Source organism: Bemisia tabaci, chromosome 7 (genome assembly GCF_918797505.1).
Source record: "Bemisia tabaci chromosome 7, PGI_BMITA_v3".
Taxonomy (NCBI): domain Eukaryota; kingdom Metazoa; phylum Arthropoda; class Insecta; order Hemiptera; family Aleyrodidae; genus Bemisia; species Bemisia tabaci.
Genome location: NC_092799.1, coordinates 42,900,012 through 42,914,262, shown reverse-complemented (window position 1 = coordinate 42,914,262; position 14,251 = coordinate 42,900,012). Strand labels below are relative to the sequence as shown.

Sequence of the window (14,251 nt, the reverse complement as noted above, 5' to 3'; positions counted from 1 at the left end):
TCACCGGTAAAAATAAGGCGTGGATGTCGGAGTAACGCCAAGAATATCCAGAAGAATGCGCCAGAATCGACGGCGTTGCAGTCCGCTGGTCACCGGCCCGGATAACACCGAGTCTGCGGAAGAACGCGGGAATCTGAGCCGCGTGGATTATGCGGCAAGTACTCCCCCTTCCTCCTCCTCCCACCCCCCGGGGGGAGGGGGTCAGGATAAAAGTCCACAGTTTACAGATCTGTGGAGGAAAGTTCGGTTTAATCTTTTTTGCTGGAAGGAGCTGGGCTAAAGCTCTGTTTCAACGATCAATGACCAAGGCCAAATTAATCTGCTAACAGGTTCAATTAAAGCTATAAAAGGAATGAAAACCAATGGAGATCTTATGGGAACTAGATGTACTCATGACCTATCACCAAAGCCCCAAAGCTGAGTCCGAAGTTAGTTGGCCAGTTTACGCACAGCTGACACACAGAAAAAAAAGGATGGTGCTGACGACAGAGCCTTCTGTTCACAGGGCTCCTACAGTTCCTTTGTTACACTCACAGAATCTTTCCGTTGTGAGAACAGAACTTCGGTCGTGAGAACAGAATGCTCTGTTCTGTTCCTGTACAGTTGTGGCAAGAATGTTGACTTAGCAATTCGAGGAACTAATGATGTCTAGAGCCTGCTGTAAAAAAATTTCAACTTTCGCACAGCTTGAGTTTGATGTGTGAACTTAAAGGTTAGGTTTTGCAACTTGCGGTAGACCGTAGACCAATGAGATTTGAGCTAATTACCCATTTCCAATTTTCGATCGACATGAATCGCGAACAGAGTAACAGAAGACCAAGGATACGCGATTGTGTTGATTAAAAAGTATAGGCGACTTATAATTTTGATAGGCAACAATCGACAATAACATCAATGTCCCATTTTTGGCCCAGATATTATTGGTTATTGTCGAACGCAAGTTGCTAAACCTGACCTCTAAGTTCATAACGGTCGACGTCCCATTTTGATCGTGGAAACAGAGCTTTCGCAGACAGAAAATATTAATCGGAAAGCTTCTGATGTTCTTTTCAAACTACAGGACAAAGTGGCTATATTAATTCTGAACTTTTCGCTTAATACTTGTACGGGCGAAACGGTAGGAGTAAGCTAAAATGTCGTGACATATTACGAACGTTCGTTGCGACAGTTTCGGTCGTAGGTATTCTGCACCAGCTTCTACGTGGTCGTAAGATAATTGCTAACTGCAATTTGCAGGGTTGCGGTTATAGTATCTGCTACTGGACTAAATATTAATAAAACTCGACCTTTTAGGAGGATCTCAAAATTATAGATTTTTTACCCTAACGATAAGACTATGGTGAACAACGGATTTTAAGAGGGAACGAGGAAAATGCGTTCAGCGAATTACGTTGATCAAAGATTAAAAAAAACGTTACGAAGAAAGTATTCTCTTTGACCGAGACGTCCAGACTCGATATGTCTTAATTCATCTATGAATAAACACCACGGTGAGTCAAAATTTGCTATTGGGGATTCACAGTTTTCTCATAGATATCAACACTCATCACTGCCTCATGATTATTGCTGATTTTCCTGAAAAAGAGTTTGCTACAGGAGTTTTCCAAACTAGGGATTGTTTACTCGAAGACATGTAGAAACCATTCTACACCATCTTGGCGACGGATTACAACTTCTTCTATGGCTTACTCGTTCATGCCAAAAGATTCTTCTTGCTCCCTAGGCGTATTATGCTACAAACAAACCATGGTTACGTAAACTTCGGCACACGCTCAACACAGCAACATACCTCGCAGGCAACAAGAAGGTCGTATGAGTTATTCTGCCTACAAAAGATGTTTAATCCTCACAAATAAGTTTTCCATTATTTGCGGAATACTTATGGAGAGCTATCACTATCATCCTTAATTTGCTGAACATACTAGAAAAAAAGTCTCTTGGATCCAGAGTCTATCAGACTCTTAAAAAATTTGACAAGGAAAAGTAATCTTGATTCAATCGGAGTTTTGCTTGAATCGAGAGCCAATTCCTCTTAATTTAAGCGGATTTCCTTTCGATTTAAGCAACAATCCGATTGAATCAAGTTCTGGATCGAAGGGCTTTTTTCCAGTGAAGAGATTTCTCACTACGTCGTTCATCAATCAGCGTAATTCTGGTGACCCTCGAAACTAAATTTTACACTTCGGGAAATTTCAGTAGAGGCCTTTCAAAAACTGTTCCTTTCACTAAAATCACAAATCCCCCTTCAACTTAACTCGCTCATTGTGAGCGTCGTCAATGAGCTGTTAAAAAAATTCCGGAATATTCACGACGCTGTTTTTTATGGGCTCCTTCGGAGAACAATCTGTCTCCTTCGGGAGAGCCATCAGACACAGCAAATCACCTGCTCTCGCAAAACTCGCCGGTGGAATGACTGTATTTTAAAGTAATTGCTGCTTTGTTGGGAGGATTCGCGAACAAATGGATCAGCTCGTTCTAAGAGTTGGAAGTTTCGCGCGGCAACTGGCGACCCTGCTCGTCATGATTGCGGGTTATGGTTTCTCGGGCTCTAATCGGAGCTGCAAAAAGGAAGGATTACTTATTCGTCCGTCAGGAAAAAAGCTCAGAGGAGTTAGAAACAATCGTGAATAATTACGCCGAACAGAACGACTTGGTGTAAACGCTGTAGGAGAACTGTGCGAAATCGCATCGGGGTTGTGATGTTTTGGTTTGGAATTGACTGAAATCTTGGAACTTGTTTAGCCTAAAAATGGTAAATTAGAATTTTAGACTGATTTTCCTCGAAATAACGCTCTTTAAACTACAAAATGTACACCCCGTGGTCACTGTTTGGTTTGAGATTTTTTCCTGTCCGGAAATGTTGGTATAACACTTCTAGACAATGTTACACGGTGTGCCATTAAATGCGTATACTTTACATGGATTTGAAAATAAATGGGAAAAGTGCTGATTTTCAGAACAATCTGGCAACAATGCTTCTTTGGGCTCGATATACTGTAAATGAACCAATTTTCATGTTCAATGGACTAAAGTCCCTCTTCTCGAGGATGGTAACATGCACTAATCCACGTTTCAAATTTTTGAGGGACTCAATTGAAAGTCCCAGAAAAGCCCACATTGACCCCCTAAACAATTTTGAGATCACAGGAATGGTGTCTTCTTTCTTTTTTAAAGAAGCAGTGCTCAAGAACAGACAAAAAACAGATTGCACCCCTTGTATTCCCTCCTTAAAAAGTCTCAGCTTTGCGCCAGTTCTTTTATCATAAACGCAATCGAAAAAAAGTTTGGATAAGTTTCAATACAAATCGTCACCTTCCAGGCAAAGTATCACAAGCGCCATGCGACGTTTAAAAATTTCCGCCACCATTTTATTTTTTTACTGAGAAATTGTTGGTTGAATGTGTTCGAAAATTTCACTAAATTTTATCGGCAGCACAAAGAAAATTCGGTGCAATTTTCGGACAGCTTCGTTGAACAATTTCTCTGTAAAAAAATATAATGGCGGCGGAAATTTTTAAACGTCGCATGGCGCTTGTGATACTTTGCCTGGAAGGTGACGAAATGTGAATTAGCGCACTACACTCAACTACACTGAGAAAAAGCTATGGCTTGTGAACCAATTAGTGGTTCACATGGAACATCATTAATAGTTGTACATGAACTAATGACTATCGGTCTGTGAACCGTACTGTGGTAGCTCGTACCATAGTTTGGTATATATACCATAACTAAGGTATATGTACTATTATTATATGTTTCCTTCACTTTTATTAGTGGTGTTCCATGTGAACCACTAATTGGTTCAAAAGCCATGGATTTTTCTCCGTGTAGGAAATGGTATTGGGCAAAATTTCCAAGCTCAAGATCCGAGATAACTCGAAGACTAACGCCTTAACTACACACGCTAATCAGTCAACGCTGGAAGAAAGGGAAGCTCTTCAAGGAACTTAAAGTGAAAACGATCGAAGAAAAAAAGCCAATAGCCCGTTCTCGGGGCAATTGTAAACAGACGCGTGCTACGAATTTCCATACGAATGAGTCCGGATGACTCACTCCACGGTCTCCGCCACTTTGTTGACATGGCCCATATTTAAAACCACGTTGCCATATTTGTACATTTTTTATCTGCTTACAGTGGTTTATTATTGTGATACTGTCCGTTACATACACTGGAAAAAAAAAACACATTGGATTTAGAGTCCAGACTCTTGAAAACATTGACAAGAAAAAGGACTCTTGATTCAATCAGATTTAAGCTTAAATCAAAAGGAAATCCGCTCAAATTCCGAGGCTTGGTTCTTGATTTAGGCTTTAATCTTATGGAATCAAGAGTATTTTTTCTTTTCGATGTTTTTAAGAGTCTGGACTCTAGATCCAATGTGTTTTTTTTTTTTTTTTTCCAGTGTGGGCAACAGTCTACAATCATTCAAGTCCGACAAGAATCAGTTCGTAATTTGATCGTACGACGAGTGACAAGGGCTCCCGGCTCAGGTCTCTTCAACATTTTGCCCTCATTTTCGAAAGGATTTAAAGCGGAGATCTGGCAAGGGGGAAGGTTGTCGTAACTTGGAGCTTTGACTTCCGTTCCGGATGGGCGGGTGTATTCAAAGCCTTCGGCTGGCGGATTTCGCCTGCGAAATGCATCCTCCAGTTCGCGGAGTCGCCGTTAGAAAGCGCTGCTCGCTCGAGCGGGTTTGGCGCGTGAGCCGAGCGTATGCGAGCTTTTTGTTTGTGCTCGCTCTTGAGTTTAATTGGTTGCGAGCCGCTGTTTAGTCGGCGCTTAAGTTCGAGCGCTTTTTGTTGCTGCGAATCAGCGACCGGAGAAACTCGAACGTATGTCATGGTCCAAGGGAGAAATGTGTGCGACGCGTAACGGATTTTTCTGGTTTCAAAACGGAGGGCAGCTTTTCGGAAAAGTTACAGCACCGTGACGTGTTCATAAGAAAATCTTACTTCAAACATAACATGACACTTTTTCAATTCTCTATTCAAAATAAATCGGTTTCTCGTAGAAAAATGGAAGTCAAGAATTTTCAAATTGGTTTTTCGAGTATGTAAAAGAAAGCATCGCCTCTAAACATTTGTCTTTATACTTCTATGCACCCCTTAAATAACTTTCTAAGCTCACTTTTGCACCTTATTTATTTTTTTTTAGAAAAAAGTCAGTTTTCTTTCATTTTCTTGAAAAAGGCCTTGCGTCCAAAATTTCAAATTAAAAGGTTAATGAACAATTCCTACGGGGGAAAACCCTTTTAAAACTTTCTAGGAATGATATGGGTCCATTCTTTGAATGTTCTTCCTTACCGAAAAATCAGTTTTTTGCCTCTCCTGTAAACTTATTACTTTATGGACTTACGTCCGTATATCAGAAATCTATGAAATGCTCTCACTCTCAGAAAAAGGTTTCGGGTCTGAGAGTCGTTGCTCCCGCTTTTGGGGCAAGCTTTTGGATACGGCTCCTGAATTAGAGCTTATTGTATTTTGCAAAGTTTCTTTCAAAAACTTGCTGAAACTGGCTGGCTGCACTGATTTTACTAAAGTTGAAAATACAGATGTCAAATAAATGAATAGCGGTTTCTCATCCTTCAATCTGTGCTACTTGAAAAACCAGAAACAGAGCTTCCTCACATTTAATCCGGTGTGGACGTTCACAATCAACGCTTCGCGGAACAATTTTTAGGAGTTCGTTTCATTAGAAATGCGCTCGTAAGGAAAGTTAGATTTTATCCTAAATTCGGGTCGTAAAACGATAAAGATTTCATACCTCCAAACATGAGAAAGGGCATTAATTAGGTGTGAAACAACTGCACGATTTAGCTTGAATTGGTGCTTCCGTTCTGTATCTTTGTGAATTGAGTTTATTCTCGCAATAAATCTGAAGCTCCATCTCTGCCGTGCTAAGGAAGAACGCCGTATGAACATTCTAGAGTTGCCAAATTTCCTCTGAAGAAATGTTTATTTTTCAGGAATGTTTTGAATATATTTCCCTGAAATTTTCAGAATTTTTACGCCATATTCTTAACAAAAGTATCTGAGAAATTTAAAGACAAATATTGCCAAACTTTCCTGAAAATTGGTGATTTGTCACAGGAAGTTTGGCAACGCCTGGAGGCTCATACGGCGTTCTTCCTTAGCACGGCAGATCTGGTCCCTCGTCTTTCCATAAAATTGGCCTCCGGAAATGGATGAGCAGGATAATTAAGATTCTGAGCCCTTGTTTCTTGTTTTACTTTTATCTTCGTAAAAACACGAGTTCCCTAAAGTGTTTCGGGTCCACAGACGAGATAGCTTGATAACTTCCGATCGTGATAAAGTTTCTCTTCGAAATAAACGCTAATACCTTCACCAAGAGTTAACAAACGAAAAAAATGTTTTGAAATTGAAAGAAAAAAAAAAAAAAAAAAAAAAAAAAAAAAAAAAAAAAACTATGAAATGTTTGTTAAACTTGCTCGTGCAGGATGGGTAAATGGGATTGTGTTTTTGAAAAGACAACGCTGAGCCAAGAATTTTCTTCAAGCTCAAGGTCTGTTCCCTGCCAATCTCGTGATGCTCATTCAACATGCGCCACGCGAGAAAGAATTAGAATATCCTCATACGTATTCATATGCAATATCCGAACGATATCATGTGCCAAGTTTCATACGAAGTAGCACTATATGGTGCATACTTAGAGTTCTAAACAAGGCGAATAACACATTCCCGATCAATAAACATTCTAAAGTTGGCGAAAGTAATTTGGCAGCACGAAACATAACGAGTTTAAAATACAAAAACAGACTCGTCAAACATATCTTCTATGAAATACACCATCAATATTAACGTTAGTAAAAGAAAAAAAAAACATTCACCGAAGCGACTTATTTTATGAACTTGACGACAAAATTAAGACGGAAAAAAATGCCTGGTTTTCCATGTCCAGTTTTGTATCAAGATTTAAAGCATCAAACATATCGAAGGATGTTTTTATTATAAGTCCACAAGCAAAAGAACTATAAAATTTAAAGTGTATTTTAAAGATAAAGTGTATATTAAAAAAATGGGATTTTCCTGATTTTTCCCAATAATTTAGACGAGATTTCCTGATTTTTTTGCGAGAGTAAATTGACACTCGTTTGAGTTGAAAAATCAACATCTTCAATGAATGAATTGAATCATATGTTAGACAATTCTTAGAGCACTCCGAATTTTCAGAGCCATGACCGACTTTCCTAAGGTTTCCTGATTTTTCCTGATGACACAGAATTGATGACACAGAATTTCTGGATCTTTTTCGGGTTTTCCGGTTTTTACTGACGGTAGACCCCCTGACAAGAGACTAAAATTTCAATTCTTCCAAAACAACCCACCTAGCGGTTAAAATTTGTGATGAAATCTAATCCAAAATGCACTGCGTCAAAGTTGAGAACCCATGTTAAGCGTGAATAAAACAAACAATAAACCAAAGCAAGGCAAAAGGAGAATAGAAGAACAAAAAGTTTGCGTGCAGGTGCCCGGATTTTGAAATCATGCGATGCTTCATCACGCTGCTCTGAATCCCGATCCTGGCTCAAATTTAAGGACTTAATTGCCGTCATCATTAATTTCAACTGGAATAATCGCCCCAACTCGGACTCGAAAGCTACCTCACTCATCGTCAGAGAGCGGAAAAGTCTTATCGTCCCTTCGTTAAGAACCCTGGATACCACGTCCTCTATCCCAACTGAGGGCTCATGAAAAGATGTGGGTTGCACTCTTTCGCTGCTCACTTTTTACTCTTTCACAGGTTTCATGACCTGCCCGGAGAAGGAAGTGCTCCGCGGAGTCCGGAAGCTCACTCGTTGTAAGAACCGTGTACTTGTAATAGGAATTGCATGTTGATAAGCTTTTCTTGGACCGTTCGGTGGCTTAGCGCCCTATTCGGAGATTTGAATATTGGGTCGGGGGACTAGTCTTTGGCACGACTTTTCTTCGACAGCTTTCTCTGGTACACTCCAGGTTCGCGAAAGGCTGCGACAGTAGAGTCAACGACAGGCGAATACCAAGCTTGGAAGAACACGTAAACGAGAACACGCGTTATAGGGGGCACTGGAAAAAACCCATTGGATCTAGAGTCCAGATTCTTAAAAACATTGACGAGAAAAAATGCTCTTGATTCAATCGGATTTTTGCAAATCCGCTTAAATTAAGAGGCTCGGTTCTTGATTATTAAGCTAGATTCTGATTGAATCAAGAGTACTATTTCTTGTCGATGTTTTTAAGAGTCTGGACTCTGGATATATATATATGAGTCGCTTTTATAGCGCTCTTTGGCGCTGTGCGACGCCTAATCGCCACAAAGCTCGGTCTTCCCACAGGTCATCAGGGAGTTGACAATCTCTTATTTCATTTAACACCCCTGTCGCCAACCTCTCACTGGGCGTCCCTACGTCTCCTCCAGGAGGAACCCAATCAAGCATCTTTTCTTTTTTTTTGGACTCTGGATCCGATGTGTATTTTTTCCAGTGGGAATAAGCGTAGAATTGATAAAAATTTAAATAATTTGATTAAATAATGTGAAATTTTTTTTGAGCCTTCAACAAGATTTTTCACCAATCCTGCTGTAAGCTCATGTGCATTGAGTTTTGGGCAAAGAAGAGGTAGCCCCATATAATAAATTACTTTTAAGATAGAGAACTTTGAAAATTTTCGGCAGCTTGTGTACTTGTTGTTTTTCCTTTCCCATTCTGTAACTTGTAGGACCGCGATGAGCCTCGAGGTTTAATATTGATTTTGCGCCAACACGTGAGCAATAGAGAGAATTTCTCAATAGATTATCGAATATTGTCACTGTCCACGTGCCAGTGCCTGTTGGAATGCGTACGTGATTGAATCGTAGAGTTGGGCCATCTCTTGAGACTTCCATACATCATGAAAAATCCGAAAAAGAAGAAAATTCGTCTTTGGGTGCATTGTTTTGAAAGGAATTTTGGATCTTTGGTGGATTTAGAATCCTTGATGATGATGATATCATTTTCCTTGCATTTCATATAGCCTTTACCCCCCACCCCCATTTTCACCGAACCACTCCTGATGGAAGAAAGTTTTTCTCGGCAACACACCATAATTAATTCTAAGATTTCGTGGTCAAGAGGTTTTGATGACAGTTCATAAGACGTTAAATCTTAGTAAAGGGGGAATTTAATGGCCATGTGCATTTCGGGTGCTGAAGCAATCATACTTCATACGGCTTACTCATTAAAAACAATATAACCACGGTCAAGCGTTCTGCTATCACAACTTTGAAGTGTGTAAAACGAACTTGAACACAACTTTGAAGTTGTGATAACAGAGCGCTTGACTTGCGTTTAGTAAGTACTATGAGGCGTTACGGACTGCAACTCTCAACATGGTTCCAGAGGTCGCAATGCATGAGGTCAATATATCTCCGATTTAATATCTACTTATAAATCTAATGTTTTGAACATATTGGTACCTCCGAAATCCTACTATCAGTGATAGTTTATCATAGGCGGATCCAGAGGGGGGGGGGGGGGGCGTGCCCCCTCCCGTCCCCGAAATAAAGGAGGATGGAAGAAGGAAGGAATGGCGGAAAGAAGAAGGAAAGACGCTTACACTTAGTAATTATTCATAACTAAATTGACTCAATCTACAAATTAGATGCTTCAAAAATTCGAAAATTTCCTGGGGGAGGCCCTCGGACCCCCATTACGCCCCCCCCCCTCCCGTTCGAGGTGTCTGGATCCGCCTACGTCGTTTATCCCAACTCATTTGCTTTAGCTGTCTAGCCCGTGCGAGTACGTACCAGAAAAAAAGAGAAATTTCCACGAAGGCCAGGGTAATAATTTTGGGTGACGCGTAATGAAAGTGCCGGGTTCGGTGGAAAGTATCGAACGCTGATTACAACTAATTAGATGCGGAATCAGACGCTACAAGATGAGCAGGGCCCGCGCGCGAGGTGAGACAAACAGGCTTCGCGCGATTGCCAATTTTTGAAGAAAAATTGATGAATTTCAAAGGATTTTCACTAGAAAAGCATAGATTTCTGGGTCGATAAGACAATGCTGGGTTCCGTACGCACTGCACCGATAAAATTGCTAAACCAAGTGTGAAAACCGCCATTCGTGCTTGTTTGCTCCGGCGAGAGAAAAAAATAAATAAATAAGTATATTTTCATTTCTGCTGACCGATCGAGCGAGAAAAGGAAACTCGTAATTGAATCCATCATCGAAGAGGAATATTACACTTGCAACTGAATATTACGCGTCCGTCCTCCGGGTGGAAGGGATGAATGACTGCAATGGATAATGATGCGCGTTTTCACTTTTGTGATCTGGTTTGGTCATGGTTTTTCCGCTTGGGCGTCTGCCGCAAGGATGCTGAGTTTCTTCCTTGATGAATTGTTTGAAGTAAACAGACTCAGGAAAGGACCAATTATTAAATCGGAAGTTTTTAACTTCATTCATTATTGTGTTTGAATCAGGATAAAAATTCGAATTTCGCCATCGGACACTGGAAAAAAAAAAAACACACATTGGATCTAGAATCCAGACTCTTGAAAACATTGACAAGAAAAAGGACTCTTGATTCAATCAGATTTAAGCTTAAATCAAAAGGAAATCCGCTCAAATTAAGAGGCTGGCTTCTTTAATTAAGTTTAAATCTGATTGAATCAAGAGTATTTTTTCTTGTCGATGTTTTTAAGAGTCTGGACCCTAGATCCAATGTGTTTTTTTTCCAGGGTATATTGCCGATGAGAGATAAGGTGTTAGAGATAGGTTCGGGAGAAAAGTGAAAAAACGAGGCCCGAATACATCTCTCCTACGACTTCGGTTGCGTTTCTCACGTAGCCCGTGAAGCACCACTACACATAAGACAAGCGGAACCGATATAACATGGAAACAGAGGGACGTGGACACGGGACGTGCTGCCAGCTCGAAACGCGCACTGACGCCTACAAACCTAAAGGGATACTTCAAGCATTGCGCAATGCGTGAAGTAATCCTTTAGGTTTGTAGGCGTCAGTGCGCGTTTCGAGCTGAAAAGACGCGCGTTGATGACGGCGCAGAGATACAACTATTCGTACTTCACGGATGTCCGTGTTGCATACCTGCAAAATTGAAGGCGCGATGGCGTGATGCGTGAACTCGCAATGTTCCGTCTATACTGCCAATGAAGTGTCAGATTCGGGAGAAGAGTTAAACGACGAGGCTCGAATACGTCTCTTTCATCTCTGGCTGTGAGACTCTAGATCGAATGTGTGTTTTTTTTTTTTTTCTTTCCAGTGGACACAAATAGACTCCGCTCATTGTTAAAAAAAAAATATCCAACATACACTAGACAAATCGGAACCGAGAAAAATTATTTTAAACCCTGATTTTCCCGTGCAACTCAATATAAATGGCAGTTTTCACAAATCAACGAGTTGCTCGCGACTTGGATTTTTGGACAGAGAAAAATTTAGGTATGATTATACTTTGAACTTAAAACTACTTTTACTCACTGATTTCAATAAATCAGGTGCGCTTGTCAAAGAATCGTGGTTTGATAGTTTAAGCTTGTAGTTAGCAAAAAAAATTTAAGATCTTTTCAGACACCAAGTTTCCACGTCCAGCGTCAACGGTGAGATCGCCCTTCGGAAAAAGGCGATATGACGTCATCCACCGTGGTAATGCAAACCATGATTTCTTTCATCTTGGTTTCATCCGTATTTTAAGTAGAGCAACCAGTAAAAAAGTATGTGTCCCTATAACTGTCGAATCCAACTAGAATCCAAAGTGAAAGAAATCATGGTGCGTACTATCGCGGTGGATGACGTCATAGATCATGTTTTTAAATGACTTTACTTCCCTTAATACTGGACGGAGAAACGAGGCGTTTGAACAGATTTCATTATTTTATGCTGATCCACAGCTAAACCCACAAAAATACGATTCTGTGACCAGCGCAACTGATCGACTCTAAATCAGTTCTTCTGTACATAACACGGTCTACAGTCATCGTTTCCCTTATTGCCAAATTCTGCTACGCGACTTGCAGGAAATTATACCAGGAAAATCTTGGGAATTTCTAACTGAATATTTTCCTAATTTTTCCTCCGATATAATGCAAGAATCAGAAAAATCTTGGATAATAAATTGCACCGGTACGTTTTTGTAAAAAATTGAATTGTTAGGGTCACTTTGGCATCCTTGGAATGGAGTAACGTTCCATCGTCGGGGATCCGACGAATCGAGCTATTTTCAAGTCGATTTGATTTTCCTCCCTGATTTTTCCAGGTTTTCAGTGATATTCGGACGTATTCAAATCAAAAGGAACTATATCCATCCTAACATGAGCCTTGAGATCCATAAGAGTAAATACATGACAGGTCTCATGCCACAATGGATATAGTGCCTTTTGATTTAAATACGTCCATTCCAACAACTCGTCACCCCTGAAACCAAAAGTAACACAAAAACACCAACATTTTCCACACACTGGGAGAAAAAAAAAAAACACATTGGATCTAGAGTCCAGACTCTTAAAAACATCGACAAGAAAAAGTACTCTTGATTCAATCAGAATCTAGCTTAAATCAAGAACCAAGCCTCTTAATTTAAGCGGATTTCGTTTTGATTCAAGCAGAAATCCGATTGAATCAAGAGTATTTTTTCTTGTCAATGTTTTCAAGAGTCTGGAATCTGGACTCTAGATCCAATGTGTTTTTTTTTTTTCCAGTGCAATAACGAAAGAACATGAAATCTTAAAATGATAAAAAGCATACATACTGTCTTTTCGGGGCTCGTCCCAGTAGATCTCGCGGTCGCGATTGGGGAGCTCGGGGTCGGGGTTCGAGTCCCCGTCGAGGGCGGTTTGTTCGCTGGGCGGGATCATGGCGCCACCGGCGACGGCCAATATCATGCCCGCACTTCACTCACACACTCGCGTGGAGCCCCACTCGCACAACACTGACGACGACACTGACATCGTCGCGGATACAGGGTCCTCGTTCCGCGCACTTTGAGCCCGCGACTCTGATAAGCTAATGATGCGACTTTCAATTCACCACGCTTCTCCTAAAAAATTAGCACGATTATTCGCCGATCTTCACAGGGATGCCAAGTTAAGAACGGAGACACAGTATTTCCAGGACTGTTCCCCTAGAGAATTTTTTTTTTTTTGGCTTAAAACTATTTTTTGAGCTTTGGAAGGATATCGACGGTGAAACTACCAAACCACGTATCTCGTTTGCGGTGTTTAAAAATCTACACTCACATTTTATTTTTTTGATGTAGACCAAATCAATATCATTCCTTGAAATTTTCACAGAATTTTCTCCGCATGAAGAGGAAAAATCACAGAAATTTTCAAGACTGGACGTTAAGTAGTTTTTCATTTAAAAAATAAAGTATGACAGGAAGTCTGCGACGTCGCAAACCGAGATACGTGGTTTGGTACTTTCACCGTCGATATGGGACTTCGGCGGCTGGGTGTCTCGGAGCGCCAGAGAGCGCTATAAAAGCGGCTTTTATAAGTACAACATTTTTTTAGATTGAGATAAAAAATACAGAGTGTCTACTAAAATACCATTTCGGACTTTCCTGATAGTTTCTTGATATTTTCTGATACTTAATCTGAAATTTCCTGACTTTTCGCGTGTTTAATTGACACTCTAACGATTTAACACTTCAAAATATTCGATGAATTGACTTCAAATATCTAAAAAATGGTTGAAGCACTTAGAATTGCCTGATCCACGAACGGTTTTCTTGATATTTTCCTGATCTGTTCGGATGACGTCAAATTTTCAGTTTTTACCGACGGTAGACACCCTGAAAAATTATTTCGCTTAAAAATTTACTTGCAGGGGAGGATGTTTATCTTAATAAAAAAAAATTGTTTTTAATTCGAAGAAAACTAAATTTGTCATCGAAGACAAATTTACATAATATAATTCCCCTGAACATACGTCGAGTCCTCAAAACTTTCTTGGAAACTCCTAGAAGACACTACTTTAATAATAAAAGCAGATCTCTAAAATATCTGTCATATCGTTCCTCAAACGCTAAGGGCTCCTTGACCAATGTAATTTTTATGAATTAAAGAGGTCTGAGTGTTTGAGAAACGACTATGAATACGACACTGTGAGCTCCTGCTTAACTTGGCAACCTTGTTTTTTTAGCACGTGCTTTACTACGTTTAGATCTGTTATCGTAGTTTAATGATGATAACAGAGTTGAGGTAGGGTGGGAAAGGACAAATTCAATTCCAGGGAAAATAATATGCAACTGCT

The 14,251-nt window shown here is 40.2% G+C and overlaps 1 protein-coding gene across 3 annotated transcripts in view; it reads right to left on the bottom strand.

Annotated features, from left to right (window-relative positions):
• The window catches only part of spir (spire type actin nucleation factor), a 442,084-nt gene that overhangs the window by 60,253 nt on the left and 367,580 nt on the right, over nt 1–14,251 (bottom strand). The gene's annotated exons all lie outside the window — the stretch shown is intronic.